This window comes from Callorhinchus milii, unplaced genomic scaffold (assembly GCF_018977255.1).
Source record: "Callorhinchus milii isolate IMCB2004 unplaced genomic scaffold, IMCB_Cmil_1.0 Scaffold1121, whole genome shotgun sequence".
Classification (NCBI taxonomy): Eukaryota; Metazoa; Chordata; class Chondrichthyes; order Chimaeriformes; family Callorhinchidae; genus Callorhinchus; species Callorhinchus milii.
In genome coordinates this window covers 1-10,923 of record NW_024705862.1, presented here as the reverse complement: position 1 = coordinate 10,923, position 10,923 = coordinate 1, and the positions used below count along the sequence as shown (strand labels likewise).

Genomic DNA, 10,923 nt, shown 5'->3' with positions numbered 1-10,923 from the left:
TAGGTAGAAAATAAAATTGCATTTTTAAGTAGAAAATAACATTTTCTTTTCTTTACCGAAAGAACCAAAGAGTATGGATCCTTGCAGTCACGAAAACTTCAAATCTCGAAGGGAGTACAAAGGCAATGCAAGTATTAGAGGATGAGACCTCCTTTACCAGTGGCAAAATATAGTGATAGGTTTTTACCCTTTCAACTGGTACAAAAACTGACACCTTTATAAAAGTCATCATGTTTGCAATAACCACAACACAAGCAGTCAAAATGCAAACAAAAAGAAACAACTCTGATAATGATAATAACATGCACTGTCCTTGAAGTTGATTGGTCCACACCCGAGACAGCTTTTCTTAGAGCCTAGTCTCCACTGGTGTTGGACCAGATGACGCCAAAAGGCGTACAACTCGTATTACGCCTTTTGGCGTCATCTGGTCCAACACTGTGTAGCCTTGAACATGATGTTGGGTCAAGTGCCCTAAGCAAGCAGCACCCGACGACTGCCGCCCTTGGGAGCCGGTGAAGGGTGGAGCCGCGGTTCAGGGCGGAGCTGTTCCGTGGTTGTTCGCATTGAAGACGCGACGATTCAGAGAATTGTGTTTCATTGTTAGCAGGCCACCCCAGAGCGTTGCTCGCTGATTTGGACTTACTCCACAAGTGATAAGTAAAGTTTGACTTCCTCCCATCTCTCTCTCTCTCTGTGCACTACGTGGCCATGGCCAGCGTGACCACAGCCGTCACGCGGCTCAGCAGCGGCGTGGATATCCCACTCCTCGGCCTCGGAACGTGGAAGGTACCGATGGACAAACAGAGAGACACTCTCTGCTTGTGTGTGTGTCTCTGTGTGTGTCTCTGTGTGTGTCTCTCTCTGTGTGTCTCTGTGTGTGTCTCTCTCTGTGTGTCTCTCTGTGTGTGTCTCTCTCTCTCTGCTTGTGTGTCTGTCTGTGTGTCTCCGTGTCTGTGTTTTGTCTCTCTCTCTCAAATTTAGCATTCTTTGGAAGAACGCCATCAACCAGGTGGGGTGTTGACTGTTGTGTTGGCTGACTCTCTGTGTTGTATTGCATTATATTTCTAAGTTTACTTTGTTTACACTATGAGACCTCTTTTACCAGTGGCAAAATAGTGATAGGTTTTTACCCTTTCAACTGGTACAAAAATGACACCTTTCTAGTGTCAGTTTTTGTACCAGTTGAAAGGGTAAAAACCTATCACTTTACTTTGTTTGTTTTCTCAGTCATTCTTACCTGATGACGGTTGCTTGTGTTGCAATCGAAACGTCGTATTCTATTATTATTTAATTTCTTTCTACGTGACTTTACCGAAAGAACCAAAGAGTAATTCCTGCAGTCACGAAAGCTTCGATTCTAGTTTGACTGTATCGTTAAACCCACGAAACGTCGTACTCGAATGGTAAAGGTTGTGGGTTTTTCTCTCCAACACGCCGGTGTGCTGAACCTTACTGATCGGCTGTGTCGGGTGGTGGCGGGTTTAGCGACGGATTTATATTCATGCGATCTAACCGAAAGTAAATCTATTATGGAGAGAATATTGGTGGCGAAAGTCTACGTGCTAAGCTGTGCAAGGTTGACTTGAACTTGCCGTGGGGGTGGGGCCCTGCACGCGTGGTCGTCACAACTCGTTGTTCCACTTTTGAGCGCAGCAAAGCTTATGGAGACATCACGCTTGCACTCTTGACTGCAGAAAGTTGGGTGGGTGCGAGTTTTATCATGTACCCCATTCCTTTTTGAGACTGCATTTTTCTGCAGCAGAGATGCCAGACCTTGAATCGTAGCATGGCCAAGGTTTACACTTATCTTCTTGGTGTTGTTAAAGTAACGATACATTTTTTTTGCAAATGATGCTTGCTATTCATCATTGATAGTTTTTCTGATAAATAAACTGGGATGTTTGCCCACGTGACAACTTGATTTGATTGACTCTGTCAGGTGGTGCAGGGTTACATTTAAATAGTTGAAATTATTCCAACATATAACCTAAAATAAAACTGATTACGTACCATAATGTTGGACGAATACAATATCTGTTTATTTAAATAACAGTTGCCGAGCACGGTGACCAAGATGCCCAGAGGCCAATAACAAAAGTACGATTATAGTTGTGTTGTTCCGTACTTGATAAAGAGTAAGCGTGGGTGTCCTTAGTAGTTGATGGATATGGATTCTACTGCCCGTACTGCATAATCAGGATTGAAAACTCATTCCTTTCAAACTCATTTTTGTGCTTAGCTTGTTGTCCTTCCCCCGCAACTCCGATTAGCACGGTTGGCTAAGTACGGTGCGAAAGAAGTTCAACATACGCACCACACAGCCCTTGTGTCCATCCACTTCTGGATGAGGGTTTCCCAACCGTGGTGGGTCCTGGGGTCGTTGTCTGACCATACTTCACCATGGTGGGCAGGGCAGGTTGTGGAAGGTGGGGAGCATAGAAACTGGAAGTTAGTCCAACAGTTTGCTGCTGCACTGCCCTCTGCGGACAGGTAACCCCACGTCTATTAATTACCGTCACGTCGTAAAGTACTCTACAAAGTCGCGTTTCCCACTTGCAAGAGACTGTGGTATAGGCACAAATGTAAACATATCTAGAAATGTAAAGTTATGTCAGTGAGTCTTCAGCTCTGACATGACGCACAAATGCAAAGTATATGGAGGGGGTCCTCCGCCCAAAACGTCGACTATTAAATATTTTTCCCATTTTAAGGCTGCGGTGGCCTTGACGAATGTCAAGGCCACCGCAGCAGCGAGGGCAGCATCGGCATCGCCAACCGCACAATTTGTTCTTGAGCGATTCGGATGGCGAAATTAGGAGACTCCCTTTCCCGTGTTGTTGTGCAGTCCAAGCCAGGAGAGGTGCGCACCGCGGTGGAGGCGGCCATCTCCGCCGGCTACCGCCACGTGGACGGCGCCTTCGTTTACGAGAACGAGGCGGAGGTCGGGGCCGGCATCGCCTCCTGCCTCGCCAAGAAGGTCGCGTCGAGGGAGCAGCTCTTCATCGTCAGCAAGGTGACGTGTGGCCCACGGCGGTAGCACCGGTGGCCCCCTCGTTTCTCGTGGAGGCCGCCCCGCCCAGGATTAATCCCGCGAGTTTATTAACCGTGGTGGATAAAGGGACACCTCTACATACGAACGAGTTAGGTTGCAGAGGTCTGTTCGTTAGTCCATTTGTTCGCAAGTCCAACTTTACTCCTGTCGATTCCAAGCATGTTGTATGGCGTGTACACTCAAGAGGGGAATGGCTGTAAAAGTGATATAATCTGATGTAGATATAGATGCCACTGGTTCTGCAGATTTTGCAGATGTAGATGCCACCATCGCCATCTATTGCGCGGTAGTTGAACATCGACTCATAGATGGCGGTGGTTGAACTTACGACTCTCGGTCCGAACAGGCAACTGGACATATGGACAGGTTTGTTCGCATCTCGTAAGTCGAAAGTTCGTAAGTACCAGAGTCACTGCACTAGGCCGGCACGGCACACGAGGGAGTGAGTGGCCAACGCCGTGCCAGGCCACCTTTGTCTCCACAGTTCTGACGCTTCCACATTGCACCAGGTACTCGTTTCTTTTCTTGGCTGAGTTGACCTCGAGGAGGCCAGGATGAGTTCAGATGTACACCCACAAATGTTGGCAGTGATACCACAGCGGACGTTCAGGATCCCGTGACGCCTTTTCCGAGAGTGGTGCCATTGCGTACCGGGGTCAAGGTGCAAATTTGCCACGTTTAAAGAAATTGTGCCTGCAAATGACTCAATTAGCATTGTACATGGCAGCGGTCAACCCTCACTCCTGCAAAAGCTTGGCAGCACCTCTCCTGAACAAAAAGTATTTCGTCTCGGTGAGGTTTTGCTGGGCAAATAAGCAGAATCATAAATAGTAATAATAAGAAGAAGAATGACAATTGGCCAATTGTTTTGCTCTCAAAATGTGTGTATTTTGAACTTCTTTCGCACAATGAGTGATATGCGTGCGCTTCAGTTGTTTTAAAGTAACTATTCAATCCACTTATTTACATTTACCATGCTTCCAGCTCAGCACGAGGAGAGAGGTTCATTCCGGTAATGGGACACAGAGAGAACCAGTTCAACAACCAGTTTATCGTGTCCTGTGTCCCTGAAGCATAATTTATTAAACTTATGCAAGGGGCAAGCTGAGCCGAGGCCATTTGGTTTCACAGGGAGAAGCGTAGCCTTCCCAGGTCGACTCAGCCTTAAATGATTACCTGGTGCGATGCGTAAACATCACCACTGGGGAGACAAAGGCGGCCGGGCGTGGTGTGTGTTGGCCACCCACCCCTTCGTGTGCCGTGCCGGCCTTCATAGGTGCTCGCTAACAGCACTTGCCCCTACAGTCTGTTAAGGCTGTACGGGGGATCTTTGTTTTCGTTTTCTGGGGTGGAGCGGTTGCCTGGTGGTTCACGCACTGTGCTACAAACCTGGTAGCCTGCATTCTAATTCCGGCCATGGCTAACATCGGTGGCGATTATCTGAACCAGTCCTTGGCCGGCCCTGCATCGACTCATCCTTAAATGAGCACCCAGTGCGGTGTGTAAACATCGCACTGGGAAGACAAAGGTGGCTGAGTGTAGTGCTGGCCACACCACACTTCGCTCTCATCCTCCATTCTGGCATTCATGGGTACTACTCGCTAACAGCACTTGCCCAAATAGCCTGTATGGCTACATGGGAGATCCTCGTCTTTGTGTGTGCGCACGTGTTATGCAGCTCTGGGGCAAGTTTCATGCCCCAGCAGACGTGAAGATCGGGTTCATGAAGACCCTGACGGACCTGAAGCTTGACTACCTGGACCTCTTTCTGATGCACTCCCCCATGGCATTTAAGGTGAGCACCTCTCTCCGTCAGTGTGGTGTGGATCTGTGCGTCTCCTGTGCATCAGCTGCGGAATCTGGCGGAGGGTAGAAATCGTTGGCGAGGTGCGGTCACCTCAGCGACTGTGGCCATGGTGTATTTGTTCTTTATTCGTAAAACGTTGCCTTCTCGAATATGACCGCATCTCTCTCTCTCTCTGTCTTCATGAATTAAAAAAGAAATGTTTTAATTTCGTTATCTTCACTGCGTTTTTTTTATTATTGTAACATAATTTTTTTCACGTAAAAAAAAAACCAAGTGTGCTATTTGTCCTTCGCCGTGACTTGGTCCGATACCCAGTAGCTTCTCGGTATTGAGCCAAATAGTGGTGCTGCTGTGGTGTAATGTGTATGTATGTTGAATTGCTTTCACACCGTACATAGCCAACTGTGCTCATCGCAAGTGCGGGGTAAGGACAACAAACTAAACATAAAAAGCAGTTAGAAAGAAATGAGTTTTCAGTCGAGATTTAAAAGTGCAAAGCTCCAGTGTTTTCCCAATATCAGAAGAGCGTTCCATCAGAAGGAAGAATGATCCAAATAGTCAGCACGCTGGACACGAGTAATCCAGTCTGTTCAATTCAATCTCCTGGCACGGAAGTTGAAACGATTGGGACAAGTTACTTGAATCCCCTGCCTCTGTCCACTCAGCAGTATAAATGGATACATTGGAGTCAAATCGATTGGTATGTCGTGTGTGGTGGGGTCAAATGTGAGTCCTCCCACCTCTTTCAAGATTCATACACTTAGGTTTTTCGGTAAAGTCACGTAGGTAAAAAAATAATAATAATAGAAATAATAATAGAAATAAAATAATAAATCACGACGTTTCGGAGGCAACACAAGTCTCTGTCATCAGATTATTATTTCTATTATTTTTTACCTACGTGACTTTATCGAAAAACCTAAGAGTATGAATCCTCTTTCAAGATGTCTGCCCAACATAGAATAGACCCAAATCGCCTCTAGAGGAGCCTTATAGCTCCCTGTGGTGGAGGCCCTTTTTGCCAGCAGTGGCTTGATAAGGAAATTGCAGGGCTGCACCTTTTAACTTTTTACATTAAAAATCATAGCTAAATGAGATTTATTTTCATAATTATATTGTAAAAAAATTGGACCCACACATCAAATTGTTGCGTTCAAAAGTTTGACTGTGTTTGTTATGTCTGACCGCTAAATTATCGTTCAGTATTAACGCTGTCCTGAGTATTCGTGATGGCTTCTGTACAAAACTTGCTATGGTATTCAGCTGCCTCTGGCTGCCAAATGGGTAATATTTCCCAACAGTTTGATACATGTGTTTCAACGTAGGACCGTGTGATGCTTTACGTGTGTGGAGTGGATGTTGCACGTTGGTTTCTGTGTCTGCAGAATGAAGGCGATGATCTCTGGCCAATTAAGGATGGAAAAATTATGGCGCAGATGTGGATTATGTGGACACTTGGAAGGTGAGGGTATATTACTGGTAGGAACCCACTGGTTCCACCAACCCACAGGGGATTATTGTGTCCGTCCATCGTGCAGGGATGGGTGGGGGGGCTGGGGGTGGGGAGGGAGGGGCTTGGGGAGGGGCGGGCTGGGAGTGCGGGGGTGGGGAGGGCTGGGTGGGAGGGTGGGGCTGAGTGGGGGTGGGAGGGGTGGGGCTGGGTGGGGAGGGGCTGGTCACCCCGTGGTGCCCTTATAAAACTCAACGTTTAACCTACTCACGCCGGCTTGTGCCCGCCCTCACGTCGGGCATATTGTGCGAATACACCACGCCGCCATTGACCCTGGCCATTGACCGAGCAACCCAACGTTCCTACCAGCTCCCTCCGCAGGAATGTGTTTTCCCCTGCTTTAATTATCTGGACTCTTTACTTAAATTATAATAACCAGAACAGAAACAGGCCATCATCCCTTGCAGGGTTTTCTTGATATAACCTATGAAGAGTATATGTTTTATATGTATGTTGGTGGATGGGCGCGGGTTAAGGATTGTGACTGGGTCGGCCTCTGCTAGGCTGTCGAGGCCTCATGGGGCCCTCCCTGCTTGCCTACATGCCACGCAGGTATATGGGTAGAATGGAGGCAATTTCACACTCACAGCATCGGCAATGCCTTGTAATGATGATTCTGGCTATGTGATATCAACCTGACTTCCCATTCTTGCAAGCTAAATTTGCCAATGATTGGTTAAGCTAAGCATAGCCAAAGCTGAACGAAGCTGGATTTGCAATATAACTACAGTAGAATCCAAACATTTTTCATGGCAAACCCCTGCCAGAATACTGTTCATCTCAATGAAGATTTTAACATGGGAATCACGCATAGAAGAATCGCGATTCCTGCAAGAATTGTGCTGATGGAGTTATATAGCTCCTTCTTGGTCTGGGCAGATATGTGATGGTTGGATATGCAACATGTTGCTCTGCCAGAGATGTAGACTATCTAGATATTTAGATTATTATTTGGCTGCTATAAATTTCCGCGTGATAAGCCACTTCGTTGAGCTATAGTTTGTGGCCAGGTCGCTTCTGAAAAAGAAGCGAATAGCTCAGTGTGCTTTACTTGGTAAAATAAAAATAGTTTAGTTTTATTTGTATTTCTTTTAGTGATTTGCTTACATTTTGTATACTTTGCACTCCTATCGTGTTTTGTGTTTATTTGTCATTGTAACGTTTTGACCCGCCCCTACTGGACATCTGTAAAACAGAGCTTCATAGCTCTTCAGATTCATCCAGTATTCCGATATCACACAATCTAGCAACCTGACGTCACGTCGGCTGTCGACAGCGCATGTGCTGAAGGAGGTGGTCATGGTGTGTGCAGGCAATGGAGGTGCTTGTGAAGGAAGGCCTCGTGAAGTCCATTGGCGTCTCCAACTTCAACATCGCGCAGCTGCAGCGGCTGCTCTCAGTGGCCACGATCAAGCCAACGGTGAACCAGGTGAGGCTGAGGAGTCGTCAATACAACGCGAGTTACGACTCGCCACGTGATGAGCGGCGTTGCCACTCCTGAAGTGTAAAACAACGGGGACGTACCGGGAGGGAGAAGAAAATATCACAATTACAGAAACTGGGAGAACTACGTGTAAATGACAAAATAATTAGGCGGACAACATTTCTCCTTCACATATTCGTCTGTACACATGAAAAATACATCCATCAGCCGCCTGTGAATGCATTGTCTTGATTGGTGTATTTTTTACGCAGTTGACAAAAACCAGGACTTTTACTGTCCTGGGAATACGTACAGATTTCCCAGCGTAGCCACCTTCACTAAGAGGACGATCCTGGGAAAAGCAGGACAGGTGGCAACCCTAGATGGGGGTGTGACATTTACATTGAGGGTCCCACGGACCCTTCATTGCTTATTGAACATAGGGACCTTAGCCAATGTTCATGTGATATTTTTCTGGACTGGTCCTAGGTTGGCAGAGTCCAATTACGATAATTTCATGTGGCCGCCGATGCAGTGCAACAACAGTTCTGAGTGATGTAGCCATTGAAATGTTTTCTGGAGGCCAGTTACCGGGGTCCACAGGAATACGGCATCACGTGGTCATAGCTGGAGCCCCAGCGGTACAAAAGTCAATTGGCTTTTTTAAAGTCGTAAAGTGAAGTTGTGAAATCGAGTACAATATTATGACTTTTTACAATGTAACGCACTGCACATTTTCTCTTGTGGACAGACCCTTAATATTCTCATTGCTCAATAGGGTCAACGGTTTGTGTTTGAAGACTGCTCTGTTTTGTAATCATTTCCAACTCCAGTTTAAAGCATTGATGCATCAGCTCTCTATGTCCGTGTGTCCATCTGCAGCATGGGGTCACAAGAACTCTCCTGACATTAGCATAAAGTTCCTTTGCTATGAGCTATTTATCCTTGAGGAGACTGGCCAAATTGTTCAAAGGGTGGCCCCAAACTTGGAGATGCAAACCAAAGCTTTTAAGTACTGTGCTAGTATTTGCAAATAATGCCAACGTGTTTTGCCCTGACAGCTGCCCTTTGACTTCTGCACCGATCCATCACTGCTGCCGAAGAGAGGCGCACAGTGGAAAGTGTTGCAGAATCCATGCGTATGCATGATTTTTCCAAACTCGTGTGCGTTTTATTGCCTGTGCAGGTGGAGTTGCATCCGTACCTGCCGCAGCCCGAACTGATCGAGTTTTGCCAATCGAACAACGTCGTGCTGACAGCCTACAGTCCGTTTGGCTCTCCTGACAGGGAATCGTGAGTGCTACCCTAATTGTGTCTCTTAAGCTGCTCACATCTTAGCTTGTTCATAGTCTGGTTTCGAAATTGCAAGAGACCTTTTTCATGTGTAGTGATACACTCAGAGATACGAGGAGTAGGAGGCACTCCATTTATTATAGCCTTCACAGGGTACAAGGGTTACTACACTCTCAGTCAGGACAGCGAACAGACTGCCTGACTGACAACGCCGAGAAGGTGAAGATGGTGACGAAGACTCCAGCAGCCTGTCAGGATTCCACTCCAAGCAACAGCCCCGAAGCTTTGCTCGGGGTCCCCTTTTATCCTCCTGGCGTGGCCTTGCTCCGCCCGGCCACACCACCCTTCTAGAACCTACTAGTGGGTTCCCGGGCTTCCCTCACGTGCCCCCCCCCCTCCATCACCTTTGCCCTACATCCCTCTCTCTGCTTATCACGTGACCTGCTGACAGACAGGGCTGCTGCAACCGCAGATCCCTTTCTATGCCAGCAACCAGCGCTATGCACCATAGTGAACCATTCCATGTCACTACACATGTTTCGGATACTTTTTGCCAGCGTAATATCAGAGTTAGGAGGAGCACACTTAAACTTGAATCTCTTTTCACAGCAGACTTCTTGCCATCGAAGATGACTTTGGTTTTGGCAATGTCTAGCTGGAAGAGATTTGAACCGATCCGAGATGAGACCCCTTCAGGGCGGGATGCGAGAGTGGACCCTGAGGTTGAGTCTGCGATCAATGGATGTGTGGAGCCTGGTGGTCATGAGCATGAAACTAGGGTCGTTGGTAAAGACGAAAATACGTTTTGTCAAGTGGAGGGAGACGGAATGAGAAACGAAACGGGCTGAGGATCATCCCTTGTGGCACAACGGAGCGCGATGGGTTTGTGGGAAGATAACCCCTTGCAGAGACATGCAGGCGTAGATAACACTTTTAAAAGGGGAGAGTGGAATCGGGAGAGAATTGTGCCAGACATGCCTGCAGAGTTGTGCGGGCATTCCGGTAAGATGGAAGGATCAGTGGAGTCGAAATCAACAGGGAGGTTAAGGAGGAGTATGGGGACAGTGATCCGTAGCCATCTTGATCTGGTATCGAGTGCCTTTATGAAGAGATGCATTGGGCAGGTGAAATTGTGTGCCTGGTCGAGAGCAACATTCAGAGTCTTTATTTCGACTGTAGGAGGAATCCGATGAGCTATGAAGCTCTTTTTCACAGATGTCCAGTATGGGCAGGTCGGCAAGTTACAACAGTAAACGATACAACAAACGATACAAGTGCAAAATAAAGCAAATGGTCAGTTTACTAAATATCAATAAATAATGCTTATATTTATTGTATAAGTCCGATTTATCAAAATTGGGCAAGGCAGCAAAAACAACAACAACGAACACAGTCCCAGACCACATCAAGACAACACACAGTCCCTGATGTAGGTTGCCGTACTCTATATAAATATTACAGTTTACTCACCTGCTCTAGCAGCTCGGTTCACACGGTGTATTTGGATTTATACGAGCAGTGGCTGTGGCTCGTAATCGAGATAGGGCCCTACTCATTAACAAAAAAGAAAAATTCTCATCTGCTCATAATTCTCGAACAGGTTATGTGGTGATGCTGCTGCTGCGGCCATGGCAGGGGTGCACGAGCACAAATAATAAACAATCTCAACACATTCAACAGTAACACTGCTGCCTTAAAAGGAAAACAAAAATATAAAACATATAGAAAAGGCAACATTTCAGGCAGTGGCCTTTCTTCATAGCCTTAAAAGTAAAAAAAAAAACCGTAGGGTCATTGCCCAAAGTCGCATGTTATAATATATATTGTCCTCGTTG

The 10,923-nt window shown here is 46.7% G+C and overlaps 1 pseudogene; it reads left to right on the top strand.

Annotated features, from left to right (window-relative positions):
- Nucleotides 1-711: 711 nt before the first annotated feature.
- LOC121852725 lies at nucleotides 712-9,874 on the top strand (annotated as a pseudogene).
- Nucleotides 9,875-10,923: the final 1,049 nt, after the last annotated feature.